Source organism: Carcharodon carcharias, chromosome 8 (assembly GCF_017639515.1).
Source record: "Carcharodon carcharias isolate sCarCar2 chromosome 8, sCarCar2.pri, whole genome shotgun sequence".
Taxonomy (NCBI): Eukaryota; Metazoa; Chordata; class Chondrichthyes; order Lamniformes; family Lamnidae; genus Carcharodon; species Carcharodon carcharias.
In genome coordinates this window covers 35,496,847-35,519,899 of record NC_054474.1, presented here as the reverse complement: position 1 = coordinate 35,519,899, position 23,053 = coordinate 35,496,847, and positions in this window count along the sequence as shown.

Here is a 23,053-nt window from a genome sequence, read left to right as displayed (position 1 = left end):
GCTGAAGAGATAGTGGAGGCGTTAGTGGTGATCTTTCAGGAATCACTGGAGTCAGGGAAGGTCCCAGAGGACTGGAAAATCACTAATGTAACCCCCCTGTTTAAGAAGGGAGTGAGGCAAAAGACAGGAAATTACTGGTAGATTAGCCTGACTTCGGTCATTGGTAAGATTTTAGAGTTCATTATTAAGGATGAGATTTCAGAATACTTGGAAATGTATGGTAACATAAGGAAAAGTCAGCATGGTTTCATCAAGGGGCGGTCATGCCTGACAAATCTGTTAGAATTCTTTGAGGAGGTAACGAGTAGGTTAGACAAAGGAGAGCCAATGGATGTTATCTACCTGGACTTCCAGAAGGCCTTTGACAAGGTGCTGCACAGGAGGCTGCCCAGTAAGATAAGAGCCCATGGTGTTAGAGGCAAGGTACTAGCTTGGATAGAAGTTTAGCTGTCTGGCAGGAGACAGAGAGTGGGGATAAGGGGGTCCTACTCGGGATGGCGGCCGGTGACTAGTGGAGTTCCGCAGGGGTCACAACTTTTCACTTTATACATTAATGATCTAGATGAAGGAACTGAGGGCATTCTGGCTAAGTTTGCAGATGATACAAAGATAGGTGGAGGGACAGGTAGTATTGAGAAGGCAGGGAGGCTGCAGAAGGATTTAGACAGGTTAGGAGAATGGGCAAAGAAATGGCAGATGGAATACAACGTGGGGAAGTGTGAGGTCATGCACTTTGGTAGGAAGAATAGAGGCATAGACTATTTTCTAAATGGGGAGAGAATTCGGAAATCTGGAGTGCAAAGGGCCTTGGGAGTCCTAGTCCAGGATTCTCTTAAGGTTAACTTGCAGGTTGAGTCGGTAGTTGCGAAGGCAAATGCAATGTTGGCATTTATTTCGAGAGGACTAGAATATAAAAGCAGGAATGTGCTGCTGAGGCTTTATAAGGCTCTGGTCAGACCACATTTAGAATATTGTGACAATTTTGGGTCCCGTATCTCAGGTAGAATGTGCTGGCCCTGGAGAGGGTCCAGAGGAGGTTCACGAGAATGATCCCAGGAATGAAAGGCTTAAAATATGAGGAACGTTTGAGGACTCTGGGTCAATACTCAATGGAGTTTAGAAGGATGAGGGGGGATCTGATTGAAACTTACAGAATACTGAAAGGCCTGGATAGAGTGGACATGGGCAATATGTTTCCATTAGTAGGAGAGACTAGGACCCGAGGGCACAGCCTCAGAGTAAAGGGAAGACTTTTTAGAACAGAGATGAGGAGAAACTTCTTTAGCCAGAGAGTGGTAAATCCTGGAATTCATTGCCACAAAAGGCTGTGGAGGCCAGGTCATTGAGTATATTTGAGACCGAAATAGATAGGTTCTTGATTGGTAAGGGGATCAAAGGTTGCGGGGAGAAGGTGGGAGAATGGGGTTGAGAAACTTATCAGCCATGATTGAATGGTGGAGCAGACTCGATGGGCCGAATGGCCTAATTTCTGCTCCTATGTCTTATGGTCTTATGGTCTCCAAATTATCAGGGTGGATGAACAGGAATTTCAGAAGATGTGCTTCTGACCACATATCTAAGACTGTCATCGCTGGGACCTCTGTACATCTCCATAACATCATCTGGCTCCACCCTTACCTCCACTCATCTGTTGCTGAATCCTTCATCCATCAATTTGTGCTTTTAGTCATGACTATTTTCAACTGTAAGGAACATATCTTTTTATTTCTGTTCGACTGTTGTAAAGAACATATCTTTTTATTTTCTATTGAACTGTGGATTACAGTTACAATGGCTGCAGTTTGAAAGACATGTCCATTAGAATGGAATAAGAGACAGATACAACGTGGCAGTCCTGGAATAGAGTGTATCATGAAAGGCAGGATGGTGCCAGAAAGGAGTCAAGGGAGCTGCCCGACAACAGCATTTTAATTGGTTCCTGACCAGGTGACCAGGGTTTTGTGTGATAGCAGGGCAGAAAGCTCCTGGCTTGCAAAGAGGAAACATCTAAAATCTCTTTTCCTCTTAGCTCTATAACCTGCTATCTCTCTGTGTAAACTTCTGTAAAAAGGAAAAGGGGGAAACCACTGTTACAGACATTGAAAAGCAAGTTCTTTACCAGTGACCTAAATACTGAAAGTGCTAGAAGACCACCTCGTTTCATCAACAAGAACCAAAAGGAATTTGGAAGACATCGATCAAAATCAACCCATCGAATCCTGTACTCCAGATTGGTGCTATTGAACTGTTTATCCCACCCTTAAAATCCATGTTTTCTGTGTCTTGTGTGTATGTGTGTGCATGTGTGCGTGTATAGGAATTTAAGAAGATGGTAGAGTTTAATCTATAGTGATAGAAGTTAGCAGTTCGTGGCCAGGATTTTGCCCTCGTCGGGCGGGCTCGGCGGGGGGCAGCCAGGAACAGTCGGGAAGCCGACCACCGCCCGCGATCAGGCTGCGACCACAATTTCACGCTGGCGAGCCAATTAAGGCCCGCCCAGCATGAAATGTGTGCTGCAGCGCTCAGCGTTTCCCATGTGGGGTGGAGGAGGGCGAGCGGGGAACTTAGCACAAGCGCACGGGTGCGCGCAGGAAAAGCTCACTGAAGCACAAAGCTGCCTCAGGGAGATGAAGATATGAGAAATTAAAAATAAAGCATTTTAAGAAGTTAAAAAACTTGTCCCCTCATGTGACTTCAGCAGGGACATGTTAGAAATTAGTATGAATTTTTTTTAATGGCGGATTGAAACCTCATCCCTTCCTGTAGATGAGGTTTCCCAAAAAATGCAAAGGCCGCTTGGCCTTTTCACCTGCCCACCAACCATAAGGTTGGACAGGCAGTGGAAAATTTAATTCAATTAGATTGTTAATGGCCTTAATAGGCCTTTGAATTGTCGGTGGGCGCACAGCCAACTCCTGCACGCGCCTGCAGACCGAAATATTGCTCAAGAGCGCGATGACGTCGGGACACTCGCCCAACGACATTGTAGGTCATTTTATGCTCCTTTGGGTCAGGCGTGCACCCACCTGACAAACAGGAAATTCTGCCCTTTATTTCTTTCTTTTGCCACTGGTTAGCAACAGTTTGTTCAATTAATAGTTATTTACTTATTAAGTTTACAAACCTGGTGCTTGTACTCTGTTAACCTAAATTAAACAGTTAGGTAGAATTGGGGCAATCTGGCGATTTGATCAAACTCTTCACATTTGTCGCAGCTCGTGGAACAGTGGGGCTTGATATTACTGAGCGCTATCTCCAGTGGGCCGTGATAGAGTTTGGGGGTTCGGGTCCGGGATATTTTGGAACAAAAGACAATGATGATTTGGGTGTAGATTTAGTAAGTAATATAAACTAAAATGATACACCAGGTTTGCACTATCAAAAATAAGATGGCACTGGAAACTGCTAAAGCTTTCCTGCAAGTGCAAGAGATGTCCCTGACAATTTTGCAAAGGATCCTAAAAGGTAATTGAATTGGCAAGTAAATTAAGAATAGAATTGCCTGCCAAAGCTAGGAAGGTAGAAATAATCGAACAGGTGGCGTAGCATTTAAAACTGGAAGGAATACCCAAGAGACCAAGTTCTCCAAGGGGTGGTTCAAATTCAGTTGCAAATCAACAAATTGGAACTGGGAACAGCAGAAAAAGAAAAGGAAAGAGAAAGTGCATTGCAAAGGGAACAAGCAGAAAGGGTAGAGAAAGAAAAAGAAAAAGAAAGAAAGAGAGCATTTCAAAGGAAGTAAGAAAAAGGCGAAGTTCAAAAAGGAGGAAAAAGAAAGAGAGAGAGAGTTCCAGTTTAGAATGCTGACAGTTAAAAAACAGACACCAGTAGGTGAGGCTGGACTTATTTCCAGATCAGAACCCAATGGGGGGATGTTTAAATTTGTGCAGGTTCTTCCAAAATTTGAGGAAAAGGATGTTGAAGCATTCTTTATTTCATTTGAGAAGATAGCTAAACAGATGAAGTGGCCAAAGGAAAAAAGCAGAGCAAATTGACAGATAAACCATAGAAAGTGTATACTTCACCATCAGAGGAGATTTCTAGGGATTATGATATGGTAGAAAAGACCATTTTGAGTGCATATGAGTTGCTCCCTGAAGCATACAGACAAAAGTTTTGAAATTTAGGGAAACACTCTGGGCAAATTTGTATTGAATTTGAAAGGATTAAGCAAAGTAGTTTTGAGAGGTGGATATGAGCATTATGAGTCGAAACTACCTATGAAGTTCTCAGAGAGACCATTCTCTCGGAAGAATTTAAAAACTCCCTACCTTTTGTAATAAGAACCCAGGTTGAAGACCAAAGAGTTGCAACAGCTGGACAGGCAGCAATAATGGCTGATGATTATGAGCTGGTCCATAAAACTAAACCTTTTTTCCATCACCACCATAAAATTGAAAGGGATAGAAAGTGGGAGAGTGAAGGGAAGGCAAGTAGCCAAGGTAAAGAATGAATAGCTGGGAATACCTTGCGATCTCCTCCCCAGATCAGGAAGGAAGGTACTGAGAGTGGAAGTGAAACTTGAAGGCCTAAGTATTTCCATTGTGATAAAGTGGGACACATTTGTTCAAAATGCTGGAAGTTGCGAGGGAAGCCCATGGCAATTATTGGAGTTCATAAGAGTGAATCCAAAAAGGGAACTCAAAAAAGAAATTGCCACGGATCAAATTGTAGGTTTAACTACAAATTAGGTCTGGACGTAAACAATGCTGTGAATGCAGGTGAAGTGAATAAGGTAGAGAGATACAAAAGGTTTCTGTCTAAAGGAAAGACGTGGGGGGGCAGATTTTGGAGGCCAAGGTGGGAGTCACAAAGGGTGGTGGTAACATCTTGGAGGGGTGGGGTGAACCCCCTGGCCCGATGGACACATGGCTCCTTAGAAAAGAGGTACCCCCTTCTTTCCCACCTTTTAACATGAAATGGTCAAGTCGTAGGCTGACCTTCTTCATTCCGCCTTCCCCAGCTGCATGTATTATTGTGGTGTGAGCAGAATGAGGCCCTTAATTGACCATTAATTGGCCAGTTAAGGGCCTCAATAGGCCTAAGGGCAGACGGGCTGGCTGCACCTTACCCAGCCACTGAATTAGGGGGTCAGCTCGGGGGCGGAGGGAAAGGAAGTGGGCTAACCAGCTGTCTTACTGTCCATACACACCTCTGCCTGTAAATACACCAGCCTGGGAGTCCGTAAAATTCCCATCAGTTCTGCTCCTTAAATTACTCACTTTTTTGTTTACCTATTGTCACCCCAATGCTCACTGTCCTACATTAGCTCCCAGTTAAGCAATGCCTTGATTTTAAAATTCTCATCCTTTTTTTTAAGTCCCTCCATGTCCTTGCACTGACACACTCTCCTTATCTCTATAATCTCCTCCAGCTCTCCAACCCTCCTACGTGCACTCATCGAATTCTGGTATCTTGAGCAACCCCAATTTTAATCATTTCATCATTGGTGGTCATCATTAGATGCCTAAGCCTTAAGCTCAGGAATGTCTTCCCCTCACCTCTCAGCCTCTCTACCTCACTTTCTTCCTTTAAGAAACTCCATAAATCCTACCTTTTTGGCCAAGCAGCTGACCCAATATCTCATAATATGTAGCCCATGTTAAATTTTGCTTTCTAACACTGCTAAAGTGCTTTAGGATATTTTAAAATGGTAAATATGAATATGAAATGGCTATATGAATAAAATTTGTTGTTACTGGAACCCCATAAAGTAAACAAAGTAATGCCATTGTTATGAAAGGTACTAAAGGGAACATTTTGCAATGCTTGACATCAATTTCACATTTGTGTAACTAATGTAGGAGCCACGTGTGCTAGAAACAGGAAGATCCCAGGAGTAGATGTTGTTCCAACTCAGCACTGGGACTGCACAAATTAGATTTGTGTGAAGAATCTGGACTGTTGGCGTTTGGTATTTCTCATGGCAAGGCAGTGCAAGCTCATTCAAAGCTTGGAAAATAATTAACCAAAGCTGGAGCTTCTCCATCCTGCATTATGCACAGTTTACCCCAGAGAAATTACATCACCACTCCAATCAAGTTAAAAACAGACACATCTCAAGCCTCATATCCTAGAATTTCAGTGACTAATGGTCTGTTTTTAGAATGTTAGTTTTTTGCCTTTTATGGGGCTTTTTTTGGTTATTATTAACTACACTGTTCTTCTGTTGATTTTTCAGCTATTATTTTGAATTTGTAGATGTCTGTTTCTTCTGGTTGCTGACTCTGATTGGGTGTATTCCTGGAGATTTCATCACATGAGATCCCACCTCAAACAACCCTGTCCCCACATTCCTGCCATTGATCCATTACCCAGTTGCATGCCTACCCATGCTAAAGAGAAAGGAACAAACACTTTGGCTGAACTTCCATCCTGAGATGGAGGCAAAGTACATCAGTTATATTATGGAGCTGATGCCACATGCTGGGTTTTTGGTGCATTCCCGCCTCCCAGCGATTTTGGTTGGGGGTTGGGTGGGGCGGGTGGGAGGGGGTGGGGTCATGGCACCCACCGAAAGTGGTGGGTAATCAATTGATGTAGTTAACGAGCCTCTTGAGAGCTCGCTGATTTAGACTGTCAAGATGATGCAAGGGAAATGTGCTGGGTCAGCAGAATGTCCAATTGCCAGATCTTTGTCCGTTCACTTAACCTACCTATGTCCCCTTGTAAGCTCCTTATGTGCTCTTCACAACTTACTTTCCTACTTTCTTTGTATCATCAGCAAATTTAGCAACCCTACCTTCTGTGCCTTCATCCAAGTTATTCATATAAATTGTGAAAAGTGTGGCCCCAGCTCTGATGCCTAAGGCACACCACTTGTTACATCCTGCCAAGCAGAAAGAAGACCCATTTATGGCTACCCTCTGTTCCCTATTAGCCAGCCAATCCTCTATCCATGCGAATATGTTACCCCCTACATGAACTTTTGTTTTCCACAATAACTTTTTATGTGGCACTTTAATAAATGCCTTCTAGAAATCTAGGTACAGGACATCCACTGGTTCCCATTTATCCACAGTACATGTGGCTCCTTCAAAGAACTCTAATAAATTGGTTAAACATGATTTCTCTTTCGCAAAAAACGTTGACTCTGCCTGATTGCTTGAATTTTTCTAAATGCCCTGCCATAACATCTTCAATAATAGTTTGCAACATTTTCCCTATAACAGATGTTAAGCTAATTGGTCCTCATTTCCCTTGATGTTTTTGATATGTAGCAATCTATCGATCTTAGTCTTGAACATACTCAACAACTAAGCCTCAACTGCCCTCTGAGGTAGAGAATTCCAATCATTTCCCCATCCTCTAAGTGAAGAAATTACTCCTCATCTCAGTCCTAAATGGCCTGGCCCCTATTCTGAGACTGTGTCCCTTGGCTCTAGAACCTACCCAACCATAGCCAGGGGAAACATCCTTCCTGCATCCATCTTGTCGAATCCTGTAAGAATTTATATGTTTGAATGTGATCACCTCACATTCTTCTAAATCAAGAGAATAAGGCCCAGTCTATTTAATCTTTCCTCTTAGGGCAATCCCTCCATCCCAGGAAGTAGTTTGGTGAATATTTGTTACACTCCCTTTATGGCAAGTATATCATTCCTTAGGTAAGGAGACCAAAACTGCAGGCAATACTCTCTGTGCAGTCTCACCAAGGCTCTATAAAATTGTAGTAAAACATCTTTACCCTTATTCTTATAATCCTAGCTGAAATTAATGCTGGACAAGTGTCATAAAACTATTAATGAATATAATGTTATTAGAAATTATTTTTTCAAATAGAAGTTTAGTCTGTGTGTGTGTTAATTGGTTTAAAGCCAGCTAGTCTGGGTGCATTGATGAATAGTAGTTGAGGTGTAAACAGAGAATAGAGCATTCAAGAAGGGGTGTGAAACCTTGCACCTAGCTAGGAAACACCATGCAATGTTTATATTACTAATAAAATTGGCACAATGAAAGGGGTTTTATTATTAGAAGAGGTGGAGTTCAAAGGACGCCGTGATACAATGAAAATTTACATTCAAAGGGCAGGCTGGATATAACCTGAGAGGATTTTGTGTATGAAAGGCAAAGGCATGTAAGATCAAAGCCTGTCAGCCTGTCTGCAAAGGAACCAAATTGAAAGGGAATTCATTTTGAATTTGTAAGGTGAAAATGCTTTGCCTGGTGTCTGTTTAAAGTCTATGGGTTGTTGTTGCCTTAGCGGAGGTTAATTTGGGAATTTGTTAAAAAGTTATGATAGTAGTAATTTGTAGCCATGTATATGTGTTTAATACCTTGTTGTAAATTAATAAATGCCTCATTTAGTTTGACATAAAAACCTGGTCTTATTCCTGAATTTAGAGCTGCAACTCAAAACACAACAATTGAAAAAATAGGTTATGACAGTTGTTTAATGTATCTCTCTGGGATTTTAAATAACAGCATTTTAAAAAAATGATGTGTAATAACAACATGTCAGATCTCTGAGCAAACCCTAGGTTAATAGATCCTAACTTTTTTATTTAAAAATCGTGGAGAAAAGTTACTGAACAAATTCACAGGAGCTTGTTGATGAGCTTCTAACACAAAGAATAAACAATTTATTAAACAAGAAAAATGAACAATATTACACCAGATAAAAAGGTTGGAAAGATTGCAATACAAACAAAAGAAGAAGCTTCAAATTTCCACTATTTCCTTACTCCAGCAATATCTTTACAGACACATAAACCAGTGAAGAGTTATGGCTAGCATGACACAAAGGTTTCTCGCTTGGGACAGGCACATTGACAAATGGTTTTCTTCCAGTTAAATTCCTGCGCATTCATTCGCTGCTTTCCATCCAACTCATATCTCTTCCAGAGCCACCCCAAAACCGTACTCCAAGCACACTGTTTCTTGAAATGCAGAGCAAACAAATGAGTTCCCTATACTCAGTCTTCTAGTAGCACCTGTGCTAAACTGATCATTTTACTGAGTTCTATAACTGATTATTCAGTTAACTATTGTCCCCAACAGCCTTGTAATCTTTCTTACAGAGAGTTTAAAATTCCTATCTTCTCTCTGACCACACTAAACTCTATCCCTTGACTTTTCTCTGTGCCTGTGTCACTTCACCACTGTCACTGGGCAACAGTAAAGTATTTTTCTACTTTGGGTGGAATTTTCCCAGCCCACTGGCATCTGGTGTGTTTGGCAGTGAGTGGACAATATGGTGTAAAATTGGTTTCACAACATTGTGAAACCAGTTTGCGATCGTCCCCTCTGCCTGTCAATGGCAGGTCATGTTTCCCACTGTCAGATATTGGGAATCTCATTGTAATATATCTGCATATCATTATAAGCCCAGCTTGCCATAATCAACCCCCCCAAGCTGGATCATCCGAGGAGGTCAGCGTGCAATAACGCCGTCGTGTTTCACAACATCATATTTAAGGCAAACACTTTGCGGGCTGCACTTCGAAGGGAACTCTGAGGTGAGTGCACAGCACTCACCAGGTGCGCCTTTTGGACTTCAAGGTTGGGGCATTGGGCATTCAGGCGAAGGTACAGGCAAGTCACTTTTTGCTGGCTGGCTGGCAGCGGGGTGCTAGGCGAGGGCTGCCCTGAGGTTGAGGTGAGTTGGAGGGGGGGGCAAGGGCTGCACTGCAGTTGAGGCGACTTGGGGAAAGCAATTGCTGCACTGTGGTTGATCATAGTGCACAAGAACATGCAGTTGGGGGAGGGAAGCGGCCACGCATCAGGAAAACCTTGTATAAAGTGACCATTCCTCGGCAGCTGAGATAGTTCAGAAACAACCGAATTGACATGCTTGGATTCACATCTCTAGCTTACCTGCCCCCTTAAGCATGAAATTGCCACCAAATGCTCCTGAACTTTTCACCCCTCGGGCACAGACTGCAAATTTAAATAGAGTTTTAGTGGACTGCAGAAGAGTTGGACGTCTGGGCACATTGTATAATCTCCTTGCTAAAGCTGGCCGTGGAGCAGTCACTGGTGGAGGCGCTCACAGCCCCTTGCAATGTCATCATCCCGGTTTGGACCAGTCTCCCGCATGGTTCAAGCTAACAGTGCCGTCTTGCAGTGTGGGTTAGGAGGATGCCCATGCCTGAGCTGAGAGCACAGCATGCAGTCCAGTGGGCAAAGCTGCCACCAATCGGTCAGGTGGGTTGGGGCAGAGGTGTGATGCGTTTCAAGCAGCTATGCAATGCACTAATCTCTGGCCATCCAAGTTGTGGCCAGCACTCTCTGGGATGCACTAAAGGGCTTTCAAACTTAACCAAGAAAGGTTCTTAGAACACTCAAGATAACCCACGTGTCTCTCTCTTTCTTTCTGCAGGAGGAGTACATCAGGAGCATGGACCCTGGTGACCTAGCTATATGCCTCGTAGTGTAAAGAGAGTGGAGATGAAGGAGATGAGAGCGATGGAGATGCCTGGCTGGGCAGAGGGAGGATCAACACCCTCAGGAAGAAGGGGTGGTTGGGACTTCCACACATGCTGCTGAAGAGCCACAACCAGCTGTCGTTGGTCAGCACCTAGCTAGACACAGGGCCTATAGACGCTGCCTTTCATTCCTGCAGATGACCGAGAACCAGTGTCGCTGAATACTGCGCATGCCTAGGGAACTGGTAGGTCACATCTGCCAGCTGCTACAGGATTTGGCGCCACAGATGCATGGAGGCCAAAACTGCCTTTGGGCATTTTTACGTCAGTGGCTCCTTTCAGGAATCCACAGGTGACCTCGGTGGGATATAAAAAGCTTTCAACCACAAATGCACCCATGAGGTCACAGATGCCACATTCGTGAAGTTACAGAACTTTGTGCACTTCGCCTGTGACCAGGTGAGCCAGGATGCAAGAGTGATGGGATCTGCCCAGATCTCAGGTTTCCCACAGGTGCAGGGTGCCATTGACTGCACTCACGTGGTGCTCAGATCTTCATTGCACAAGCGGTCAACTATATCAACCGAAAGGGCTTCCATTCGTGGAATGCTGAACTTGTGTGTGAACATCACAAAAACATCCTGCAGGTATGCGCACATTTCCCAGGGAGTGTCCAGTATTCCTACATTCTCAGTCGGTCTCAGATCCCTATGCCTTCCAGGGTCCACAGGGACTGCAGGGATGGTTCCTCAGGGACAAAGGCTACCCACAGAGAACATGGCTGATGACACCAGTGCAGCAGCCTCAGACTGCGGCAGAGTGAAGGTATAATGAGGCTCGTGCAGCAACTTGCAACTTGGTGGAGCAGACCATCAGGATGTTGAAAATGAGGTTCTGGTGCCTGGATCGGTCTGGTAGAGCCCTGCAATATGGTCCACAGAGGGTGTCATGGATCATCATCACCTTCTGCGCCCTTTACAACCTGGCGTTGCAATGGGAAGACGAGCTGGCTGAGGAGGAGGTGGGGGAGCTGGACGTCTCCTGCAAGGAGGAGGGTGTCAACAGAGATGAGGGTGAGGAGGTTCTTGAAAGAGACGATGATGTTGATGAGGCCATTGCACTGGCCAGACGAAGCAGGCAAGCTCGGGAGGCCCTCATAGTTGCTAGATTTGTGGAGGATGATAACATCATGCAGTGAGGAGACACCATAGGTCCTCACATTGCATCTGTGAACATTTGACTTCAGTCTGGCTGATGGCAGTGGACATACCCTTTTGATAAGGCTCCTGTCATCGAAACACAGCTGAGGCCCTAATAGTCACTCAATTCCAGGAAAATGATGACGAAATGGAGAAAGGACACTCCATCGATCTTCACATTGCCTCTGTGAATGTCTGACTCCTGTCTGGCCGAGGGCAGCTCACTCTGTGATCAGGGTCATACCATGGAGTCGCATCTGTGAGACTTTAAATGCACCTGATCCTTTATCAGCCTTCAGCACCTGACCCCTTCAGGAGCACAACATCACTGGTCACAGATGCTGATGAGATGGGGGCCAGCCCCACCTTAAAGCTGCAGACAGCAGACAGAGAGAATGACAGAATTCTGTGATGCCAGCCCATGACGTTCTGGCAGCAATGCCAAGCACTATCGAGATGCAGGCATCACAAACGTGTCTCGTGAGTGTGAGGCCGGACCATCACTTTGGTCTGAAGGCTGAACAGTGCAGAAGAAAGAGGCCCTGGACTGAGACACCTGCCCTTATCTTGTGCAAGAGCCAAGGTTTCACAACTGAGTGACACAAACACTACTCATCATAAGAGTGAGCCTTAGGCAAGGAAATATTCTTGGGAACTTACTTACAACTGTGTTCCTGAAGCTACTCTAAAGCTAGGTCCCATCAAGTGTGTGTCACTGTGCTAGTGGAGGGTGTGGGTGAGCGCTTTGATGGATCTTCATTGAAGGTGCCTTCAGCTTTCGCCACAGAGGTTGCTTCATGGCTTGATTGGAGGCCCTGGGTCGCAGACTCCATCGGCTATTTCCCAGATGTGCCTGCAAAAGCAAGGAGAAATAATTAGTGTATGGCAGGGGACTGCGGAACAGGACACATTATTTACAGGATGGTTATCAGATGGATGTTGCAGTTCTGGATCCTCACTTGGTGGAACACTGCCAACCTCACTGGCAGCACAGGAACCGGCCAGATCCTCGCCGGCCAGTTGGATTTTCAAAGTCCATGAGGACCTTGATTTTAGACATTCCTCCACCAGTTGCAACCTCACCCTGTTGTTGTGTGGCAGCCTGTCCTGCATTAATAGAGATGGAGAGAGTGTAAGCAAGATGCCAGCCAGGCCAGATGATAAGTATACCTGGCCTGTGTGGATAGTGAGTGGTCCCATGGACAGGATAAAGACAATGAAGGTGAGTGTGAGGGAGTGAATGGTGATGTCCCTTGAACCGGCAGTGAGTGAAGGCCCTGTGGATGTGTAATGGGTTTGTGAGTGTGTGAGTTGAGGGTGATGAGAAGAGTTACCCTGGTGGAATGGAGGAAATAATTCATCCTTTTTCAGCACTGGGTGGCTGTCCTCTTTTGTAGGGTGTTGGCACTGACCACCACTGCCAACATCTCTCATGCTGGATTGGTGATGTTGCTACCCATCCTGCAAACAGGGGAGGGGCAGGGCACATCGTGGTGGGCCTCTACTGCATCCAAAAGGCACTTGAGGAACGCTTCATTAAGCCAGAGGGCTACAGTCTTCTTGCCTTTTGGGGCCATGTCTTCTTTGCAGTAGTACTTTTCTGGAAGCACTGAGAGGTGTGCACACAGATGCACATCAATAATGGTGCCCGGTGTGATGGAACGGCGAGGTGATGGAGTGGCAGGCGAATGAGAGCCCATCATCTCCAAAATGGCGTGTTTTCTGGGAATGCATTATTGATGAGGTGGGATTGGGATAATAAGGTGTGGAAAACTACCATTGCGGCCCACAGGTAAAACGTCTTTGTTCCCACCCCTGTTGCACTTAGTGCAAATCTGGGACAATTCCGCCCTTTGTGTTTTCCTCCCCACAAATCAATAAACTTTAACCCCTTTTAACCCACCTCTTGAGATTGTGAAACTTCATTAAAAATGTATACATACAAACAAACCCAAAAGATAGACAGGAGTCTATCCAGACTCCCAGGCACCAAGGCTCACAAACAACCTAAATTAAACTGAAACCATTAAATTTAACATTGCTCATAACAATATACTCAAATCCCCTTATTATAATAGCCAACATGCCATTTGCCTTCTTAATTGCTTGTTGTACCTGTGTGTCAGCTTTCAGAGACCCATGAACAAGGACACCCAAGTCCCTTTGAAGTTCAACACTTCCCAGACTCTTGCCATTCAAGAAATGCTCTGTATTTCTGCTTTTCCTACCAAAGTCTATAACCTCACATTTATCCACATTTTATTCCATCCACCAAATTTTTGCCCACTTGCTTATGCCCCTCCAAATTCCCTTGAAGCACCTTGGCATCCTCTAGGTTATAAAGAGAAAGTCTTAAAGCTAATCACATGAACAACAGGACCCTCACTGTGAGGGGGGATTCCCAGACAAGAATTGATTAAAATTACAAGGAAGAATACGCTCGTGATGGCCACTTTTGAATCTGCCTCAGTTGAAGAAAAAGAGGGGTGAATTTCCTCATGATTTTCAGCACTGAGTGAAGAAAATTACTTGCATTTCACTTGTGCCCACTGAGGGAGTTTAAAATACATCTGCCGAATTCTTTGCACTTTCTGGAATCTGCCTGACAAATCCACATGGGTTCATTTGTCAGAACAAGAGCCAGTGGCAGAGCAGCTGCAAGTTTCCTCGGTTTGCACTGCCAATGCATTTTAGACTGAAATTTTTGAGGCACAGCAGCTGCCTGCATCACCTGATCAAGACAGAAGTCAGAAATTCTGAGTTTGACATGCCTAGAAATTTTAAATAATGCCTGCAGCTTGGAAACAATTTTTGAACCACTTCATTGAAAATTTATCTCAACAAATATCTGCAATTGCTTCTGACTGTGTCTCAGAGTCAGAGCACATCCTCCCCAATTCCAGTTAAGTATGGTTTTATGGGCATGCAGATGTATGTCCCAATCAGAGTAGGAGCTCCATGCATGCCCCAAATCCCCCTAAACCCTCAATAGAGATAGCACAGGTTTTCTCTGAGGCGAGGTGAGGTGAGAGTGATTGGCCTTGACATCAAGGCAGCAATTGATCGAGTGTGGCATCAACGAGCCCGAGCAAAACTCGAGTCAATAGGAATCAGGAGGAAAACTCCCCACTGGTTGGAGTCATACCTAGCACAAAGGAAAGCTAGTTGTGGTTGTTGGAGTCTATCATCTCAGTTCCAGGACTTCATTGCAGGAGTTCCTCAGGTTAGTGTCCTAGGCACACCTCCACCTGGAAGTTACCCTCCAAGTCACTCACCATCCTGGCTTGGAAATGTATCACCGTTCCTTCACTGTCACTGGGTCAAAATCTTGGAACTTCCTTCCTAACAGCACTGTGCGTGTACCTACACCACATGGAATGCAGCAGTTTAAGAAGGCAGCGCACCACTAACTTTTCAAGGGCAACTAGGGGTAAGCAATAAATGCTGGCCTAGCTAACAACGGCCACATCCCGTAAATAAATAAAAAGAAAGAAAATGCTGGAAATGCTCAGCATGTCAAGCAGCATCTACGGAGAGAAACTGAGTTAACATTTCAGATCTGGTGAAGGGACAGTAACCTGAAACATTCACTCTGTTTCTCTCTCCACAGATGCTGCCTGGACTACTGAGTATCACTAGCATGTTCTGTTTTTATTTCAGATTTCCAGCGTCTGAAGTATTTTGCTTTTGATTCAGAGAACTGGAGAAGAATGCACTTCATGAAAAAAAAGAGCATTTTTGTGATTTGCTGCAAGAAAACGTCACATGATGAATATCAAAACAACATCTTGCATTAATGTAGTGCCTTTGACATAGTAAAATGTCCTCAAGTGCTCCACAAGAAAATTTGATCTGCTCAACTGGTCCCTCAGTGGCTATGAAGGTGAACACCACCCTCAACTTCTATGACAGAGTCATCTCTAAGAAAGCTATAAAGAGTCAGCAGTCCAGTCACAGAATCACAGAATTTTAATGGCACAGAAGGAGGCCATTCAGCCCATTGTGTCTGCACGGGCTCTCCAAATGAGCATTATGACCTAGTGCCATTACCCTGCCTTTTCCCTATACCCCTGAACATTGTTTCTATTCAAATAATCATCGAGTGCCCTTTTGAATGCCTCGATTGAACCTGTTTCTACCACACTTCCAGGCAGTGGATTCGAGACCCAAACCACTCGTTGTGTGAAAAAGCTTTTTCTCACCTCACAGTTGCTACTTCTGCAAATCGCTTTAAATCTGTGCCTTCTCATTCTTGATCCTTTTACAGGTGGGAATAGCTTCTCCCTATCTACTCTGTCCAGCCCCTCATGATTTTGTACATCTTATCAAATCTCCTTAGTCTTCTTCTCTCCAAGGAGAAGAGCCCCAACCTCTCTAATCTATCTTCATAATTGAAGTTTTTCATCCATGGAACCATTCTTGTAAACCTCTTCTGCACTCTCTCCAATGTGTCACATCCTTCCTAGAATGTGGCACCCAGAACTATACACAATGTTCCACCTGAGATCCATTGAATATCTTATATAAATTCAGCATAACTTCCTTGCTCTTGTAATCTATGCCCCTATTAATAAAAGCCAGGATACTTTATATTTTATTAACTGCTCTCTCCACCTGTCCTGCCACCTTCAATGATCTATGCACATATGCACCCAGGTCTTTCTGCTCCTGCACCTCCTTCAAAATTTCACCCCTTATTTTATATTGTCTGTCCATATTCTTCCTGTCAAAATGCATCACCTCATGCTTCACCACATTGAAATTCATCTGCCACCTATCTCCCCATTCCACCAACTTGTCTTTGTCTTTTTGAAGTTCTACACTGTCCTCATCGCAGTTTACAATACTCCCAAGCTTCATATCACTTGCAAACTTTGAAATGAAACCCTGCACACCAAGATCGATATCATTAATATATATCAGGATAAGCAAGAGTCCCACTACCAACCCTTGGGGAACTCTTCTCCAAACCTTCCTCCAGCCCAAAAAACCATTACTCTCTGCTTCCTATTTTTCAGCCAATTTTGTATCCACATTGTATTCCATGGACAATAACTTTTCTCACAAGTCTATCATGTAGCACTGTGTCAAATACACCACATCAACAGCATTATCTTCATCGACCTTTTCGGTTACCTCTTCAAAAAACTCCAGCAAGTTAATTAAGCACAATTTCCCCTCTAGAAATCCATGCTGGCTTTTGCTTATCAACCCATATTTTTCCACGGTGACTACTAATTCAATCCCGAATAATTGTTTCTAGAAACCTGCCCACCACTGAAGTTAAGCTGACTGGCCTGTAATTGCTGGGCTTATCATTACAACCTTTTTTGAACAAGGGTGTAATGTTTACAATTCTCCAGTCCTCTGGCACTTCCCCTGAGTCTAGGGGAGACTGAAAACTTATGGCCAGTGTCCCTGCAATTCCTACTCTCACTTCCTTCAACATCCTTGGATGCATCTCGTCCAGTCCCAGCGCCTTATCAACTTTAAGTACCGACAGTCTTCAACACTTCCTCCTTATCAATTTTGAACCCTTCTTAGTAACAGAGTTTCCTTGTCTGTCACCATGGCCTGGGTAGCATCTACCTCCTTGGCTTTAATACCTCAGCCATGGCCCCTTCGTCCATGGGTAAATTATCTTTATGGTCCCTAATCGACTCTACTCCTCCTTTTACCACCCTTTTACTATATATATACCTATCGAAGACACTTTCACTTCGCTGTCTGCCCACTCCCCCCATAAACCTCAACTCCCTTGTCTATCAAAATCTATCTCAGCCTTGAATAAATTCAGTGGCTCAGCCTCCACTGCTTTCTCAAAGTGAGCATGTTACACCCATTCTTTGTTTTGAAATATAAACTGCCAGAGAAATGAGTATCAGTCACTTATCATCATGAGGTACAGCGGTCACTTGGGTTGAGAACATTTGGCTGGTTTCCAACTATCCATCCTTTCAACCTGCGAGTTTTTTCCAACATATACTTTTTATTCTATCAGATTTCTAGCAACTGCAGTAATTTCTTTGTATTCGTGTTTAATTCACTGCAACATCTCTTCAGGAATTCCCACCTTTAAGAAGTTCTGCTCTTCTCTCCAACGGAATTCCTTGTTCGCCTTTATTGCTTTCTATTTCCCTTCTCTTGTTGTCCACTCTATCATAGATTTTCACTTTTGTTTTTTTTACATCCTCCCCCATTTCACCTACATAAAAGCCTTTACATTTCTAACTTTTCCCAGTTCTGATGAAAGAGCCACTGAAAATGTATCTGTTTTTCTCTCTCAACAGATGCTGCCTGACCTGAGTATTTCCAGCATTTCTGTTTTTAATCAAATTTAAGTGTCTGCCACCTCTGTGAATTTAGCAATTAACACTCAGTATGTAGTCCTCCTAGACAGTACATTAATTCATCAAACTCTTTAATATTCATACTTGCAACAAAGTAGAGATTCCAGATATCCATTATGTTTCCAGTAAACAAATGAAAGCAGCATCAGTTGCCAATATACAAAAATTGAAAATATTCTAAAAACCTATTAAATTTAAATTTAGAAACAAGGCAAATGTCTGATCCATTGTCATCTATTATGCACTTAAGGAGAGCAAATGCAAAGGCAGAATTCAGAAAAGGAATGCAACACAAACCCAATGATCTTTATCTAACATGTGAAGTGCTTCAAGACAGTTTACAAGGTGCTATGTAAAAAATGAACATCCAGAGAGCTCAGCGTGGTTTTAGAAGTAATGTTTTCCAAAAAGTATATTATTAAGATCATTTATTTTTCCAATCTAACATATCTTTTTTTGTGAAATGTTCATTTTAGTTCCTAAATACTTTAAATGCTTAAAGCTTTTGACTTCAGGAAATTAATAATCCTGTTCATTACTTCAGTTTCATAAATAGCACAAATTGAATAAGATCAAGATGGCATTTCATCAATCATTTAAATCAAATTACGAAATATTCCTTATTTGTCTTTTTAACTCACAGATAAAACTTGCTTTGTTGTGTTATTTCAACTGCTTATTTAGAATTATTGGGCAAACAATTTTTAATCATTCAAATTACCAAGAGCATGCGCCCAGATGAGGAAGGGTGAGTTGGCTTTTCTTTATTCAACCCCTCAGTTGGTTGCAACAAGGTTAATTTAAAAAGGATTCCTTCCCCTGTGGATACCTTTTCCCAGTCGATACGTATTTACGTTTTCGCAGGAGCCAATTTAAGTAGGCTTTCTTGAGTCAAAGAAAGAGTAAGTTTATTATTTACTGAAGACATGAGAAGAATAATAAAAATGCAAACACATAGATCAGAAATGAGACATTAAGAGTCCAAAAATAAAAGTTAAAAAAAACAAATCAGTCTTTGGCTTGTCCGTGAGATAAACATGGCAATTCTTTGCGGAGGTTAAATTGGGTGATTCCAGTACAGCTAACTTTGGCATTTTAGTTTGGAGACGTTTGGTTCTGCAGGTTGGCTGGAGAAGCTTTTTGATTATGGCTTTGCTGACTTGCCTCCAGTAACAGAGGGAGGCAGAGAGACTTTGCCTGCCAATGTAAGGGTGACTAGTTCATCTTCTTGTGCTGTCACTCTCACTGCACACTAACACTGCTCTGCAGTTAGCTTTTTAACCCATTTTTCCCTTGTGTATTCCTGTAAGGGAAGAAAACCATGTCTTGCCCCCAGAGTCTGTTTTCTTTGCTCTCTGACAATGTCATACACTATGCGATATGAAAAAAATGGATGGATTTTAGATGCCTGCTGAAATGTGGTAATCAGTCTTATGTCTCTGCAACCACTAGCGATTAACGTTCAGTCTTTTGCATCTTTCCTATCTCTCTTTTGAGTGTCTCTGTTTGAGAAAAGTCATAACACCTTTTCAGGTGCAAGATTCCATGTTCTCTCAGGACAAGCCTGTCAGTATAACCCACATAGGAGTTTTCCAGAAAGTGGTCACTTTACATTATCAGCCATCTTTTGCTCAATGTACTTTCTTGCATTTCTTTAAAAACACAAGCCTTCCTTAAAAAGTTCAATATGCTTGTAAGTAAATTGTGGCTGTAATCGGCTTTTATGACACCATCTCCAACAGGAGAGAATCCAACCATCTCCCCTTGACATTCAATGGCATTACCATCACTGAATTCCCCCACTATCAACATTCTGGGGGTTACCATTGACCAGAAACTGAACTGGACTAGCCATATCAATACTGTGGTTACAAGAGCTGGTCAGAGGCTGGAAATTCTGTGTAGAGTAACTCACCTCCTGACTCCCCAAATCCTGTCCATCATCTACCACAAGTCAGGAGTGTGATGGAATGCTCTACACGTATTTGGATGGGTACAGCTCCAACAACACTCAGGAAGCTCAACGCCATCCAGGACAAAGCAACCCACTTGATTGGCAAGCCATCCACAACTTTCAACAACCACTCCCTCCATCACTGACACAGTGGCAGCAGTGTGTACCATCTATAAGATTACTGCAGTAACTCACCAAGGCTCCTTCGACAGGACCTTCCAAAACTGCAACCTCTATCACCTAGAAGGACAAGGTCAGCAGATGCATGGGAACACTGCCATCTGCAAGTTCCCCTCCAAGCCACACATCATCCTGCTGTATCTTCACTGTCGCTTGGTCAAAATCCTGAAACACCCTTCCTAACAGCACTATGGGTGTACCTACACCACATGGACTGTTAAAATAGGCAGCTCACCACCACCACCCTCTCATGGGGGAATTTGTGAACTTTTCCCAACACAAGCAGTAATCAAAAGGAAAATACTAGAAGGCATGGAGGAGTAGATGTCAGCTTGTTTTCATTTTAATTCAAACCCAGTGTAAAGGTGCAGAGATTGCAACTTTAGTCAGCCAAGCTGCTCAAGGACTTAACAATGAGCAACACCTTTACAGTGTTCCCTGATTTTCAATTTAAAGTTGTGCTTCCAGAAATTAAATCAAATCAATATTCTCTACTCAGTGTTTTATCTGAAAGTAACTATTCATCTTGGTGCGAATAGAAAATAAGTTCCCCCAGGAAATTGTGAGACTTCATACTGCTCTCGCGAGCAATGTTTAATTTTACCGACAAATCACAACCCTTGCGATAAAATGTCAAGAATTGCCACGATTGTTTATGACTGGTGCATTTTCTCACCTGATCCTCCTCAATTTTTCTGCAACCTTTGACACAATTAATCATGCTGTCCTCAATGCGTTTCCTCTGTTATCCAGCTCAGTGTGTCTACCCTTGTTTGATGTCAATCCTAACCAGAATATCTCTAGCAGTCACTTCCCTTTCCTCCCTGTATTATTTCCTCTGGAATCTTTCAAGTAACTAAACTCGGCCTCCCACTCTTTCTTATATACATGCTGTCTCTTGAAGGCTTTATCCTGCAGCATGGGGTTGGCTTCCACACAGATGCTAACAATCCCCAAATCTTGCTATACGCCACCTCTCTTGACTGCCCCAGCTGCTCTGTGCTGTCAGACTCCTTGACTGATATCCAGTCTTAGATGATTTCCTCCAGGTGGAAAGGCCCGAATCACTGGGTGGAATCATCCACTCATGTTTGTGACGGGCATCATAGCTGGGGGGTGGGTAGCAGAAAGTATCGGGAGATCTCAAAAATCGGTTTCACGTCATTGTAAAACCAGTTTGTGATCGTCTCCTCCCCGGGTCACATTTTCCTCACTGCACATCAGAAACCTAATTTCAATACTTTAGCGTCTTATTATAAACCCTGCTCGCCGGGATCAACCCCCCCACCCCCTACCACCACACTGGATCATCCGGGCACATCAGCGTGCAACCACAACTGTACATAAGCAATGTGCACCTGGTGAGCTGCACTTCGCTCCAGACTTCAAGGTTTGTTTGCCTACCTTACTTCGGGCCGCACTCATAGTTATCAGTGCCAGGCTTCACAGGCAGTACCACATCTCTCTTAAGGGGGCTCATGGGCAGGTCTCTGCCCACCAGATCAACCATAAAGCAGGGCTGGCTTTTCAATGGCTGCAGGGCTAGGGATTGCTTGGGGAAGAGGGAGTTGTGGCCCCAGGCAAGGGAAAAGGCTGCAGGGCAAGTGCTGTGCTGGGATAGGGAGGTATCGCAGGGTGTGTGTGGGGGGGCACGTTGATCTGTGCAAGTGGCCTCAGGATGATGAGAGCTGAAGAGGCAGTCTCCAGAGGAGAGGAGACCAGATGGAAATGTGAGGGTATGTGTGTGAGAGTGAGTCGTAATGTCCTGTGAGTTGGCAGTGAGTGAGATGCCAATGAATGTGTGATGGCCTTGTCAGTGTGTGAGTTTAGGATACTGAGGTGGTTGCCTTATCCTGGTGGTAGGGATGAGATCATTCATTTTCTTTCTGCACTGGATGGCCAACTTCTTCAGTGCAGCATTGGCTCTGACCACCACTGCCATCGCCTCCCAAGCTGGAGTGGTGAGGTTGCTGGACCTCCTGCAGCTAGAATGAGGGAAGAGGACATCAAGGCGGCCTCCAAAAGGCATTCCAGTGATGGGTCACTTAACTCTCCTTGGCTTTCAGGGCCATGTCTTCATGAGAGCTGTCCTGGGCTACAAGCATTGAGAATTGTATGTGCGGTTGCAGTTGAATTATGGCACCTGGAGTGAGGGAACAGTGAGGTAACAAAGTGGCAGGAAATTCAGACGCCACCTGCCAGCAAGATAGCATGTTTCCTTTGGCTGCATAACTAATGAGGCAAGAAGCGGACAATATGACACAAAAACCTGCCATTGCGACCAGAGGGTAAAACATCATTTTTCACACCTGCCACCGCATTTAGTGTAATTTTGGGATGATTCTGCCCATTGTCTTCAGTGCCCCACCAGATAATCCATAACCTTAGTATTGACTCCATTCTCCCCCTCGAACTCTGTCTCAGGCTGAAGCAGAATGTTGATAACCTTGGTAATCCTATTACAGCTGAATAGCTGAACTTCCAAAATCCATTTTATCTTCTCCATTAAGAAGATTTACTTGCGCCTCCATAACCTCAACTACCTCCATAACCTCAATCTCCTATCTCACTCCTTCAGCCTATCTGCTGTTGCAACTCTCATCCATGCATTCATCACTTTCCAACTCAACTATTCCAAGACTCTCCTAATTGTCCTATCATCTCCATGCTATGTAACTTTCAGATCAACCAAAACTCTACTGTCTCATACTTCCTCCATTGTTGACATACATTCATTCTTGATTCTCCAGTGCTTCCAATGTCAAAGGCTCACCTCCATGTTTCATCGCCTTCATATCTTACATCAGTAGGATATAGGAAAAAAAAACTGTGGCGACTCAATTCTCCTGAGATCAGTATAGAGCTGTTCATACAGAGAAACATAGAAACTAGGAGCAGGAGTAGGCCATTTGGCCCTTTGAGCCTACTCTGCCATTCATTATGATCATAGTTGATCATCCAATTCAATAGCCTGCTCCCGCTTTCTCTCCAGACCCTTTGATC